Below are 1,544 nucleotides of genomic sequence, written 5' to 3' on the forward strand. Positions count from 1 at the left end.
ACCCAGGTAGGACCCCTGAGATCCAGGCAGGACCACTGAGATCCAGGCAGGACAGGACCAGTGAGATCCAGGCAGGACCTCTGAGATCCAGGCAGGTCCCCTGAGATCCAGGCAGGACCCCTGAGATCCAGGAGGGGCAGGACCCCTGAGATCCAGGCAGGACCCCTGAGATCCAGGCGGGACCCCTGAGATCCAGGCAGATCCCCTGAGATCCAGGCAGGGCAGGGCTGTGCTCCCTCCAGAGGCTCCAGGGGACAGTCCTTTCTGCTTCTTCCAGCTTCTGAGGCTCCAGGCGTTGCTGGGCTGGTGCTCATATCCCTCCGTTCTCTACCTCCGTCTTCACATACCTTTTCCGCTGTGTCTTTCTCTCCTCTTCTCTCTCTTCTAAGGATGCTTGTCATTGTATTTAGGGACACCCTGATCCAGGATAAGCTCATCTTATCTTGATGACATCTCCTAAGATTCTATTTCCTAAAAAGTTTACATTCCCAGGTACCAGGAGTTAGGACTTCATCCTATGGAGGCACAACTGAACTCACGACACACACACAAGTTTAACGCAAGGCACTGGGAAAGGAGCATGGTGAGTTTCAGTGACTTGGGCAGCCCCATGTCCTGCTGGCTTCTCCACGTCACTGAAACAGTCGTGTGATGTATTTAGATTTGGCGCCTTATGTTCTGCAGTTAACAGTCCTCTGTTAGCATCTGCTAGAAAGATCTTTACCGAGGGAGCTACTCAGCGTTCAAGCCAATACATTCTCTGTTCAGTCCTCCGAGTCCACTGAGGGCAGAGTTCAGTAAACAAACCCGTCAATGTAAAGCACACACAGTCAAATAATTTTGAAACACCTTATTCTTTAAAACGAACGGTTTTGCAAAGATGACACTTTTGCTATTTATCTTCAAAAAACATCTGCGTGAACATCTACTGCACAAAAATGCCCAACTCAAAAAATTACAAATATAAAAAAAGGTCATTGTCAAACTCAAGGGTGTGCATTATCAATTGGAAAAATGGAGCAGACTGTCTCTTGGGGATGACTAACATTGCCAGGAGGCGACAAGTTCAGGCTGCACGTCCTGATCTTCATAGAATAATGACCTGCCACCTTCCATGAGGCATTAATAATGCACGAGGAGAGAAGGAGTTTGCTCAGCGAGACAAGGGCCCCGGGTAAACAGGGAGGAGAGAATCCAAACAAAGCAATGAGGTAGGCAGCTTACATCTGTGCTTAACCGTTTTCTGAACTTCACACTTTCTGCATCAGTGGAACTTTCTGTGCAGGGAACTTTGAGAAGGTCACGTGCAATCCACATCAGTGTTTGCCACATCGCACAACCCTGCCAGTGGGTTCAGTGCTGCACTGGGAGCCTCTCGAACATGAAGACAGGCTATGCAATAAAGTGAATAAATTCATCATAACTGCTCTGTTATTTAGTAGAGCCAATGCACATGAGTCAGAGCACAGACATCAAACATCTTTGTTTACTCATCAAAAATAGATGACATTAGATAGATAGATAGATAGATAGATAGATAGATA

This window comes from Suricata suricatta, chromosome X (assembly GCF_006229205.1).
Source record: "Suricata suricatta isolate VVHF042 chromosome X, meerkat_22Aug2017_6uvM2_HiC, whole genome shotgun sequence".
Classification (NCBI taxonomy): domain Eukaryota; kingdom Metazoa; phylum Chordata; class Mammalia; order Carnivora; family Herpestidae; genus Suricata; species Suricata suricatta.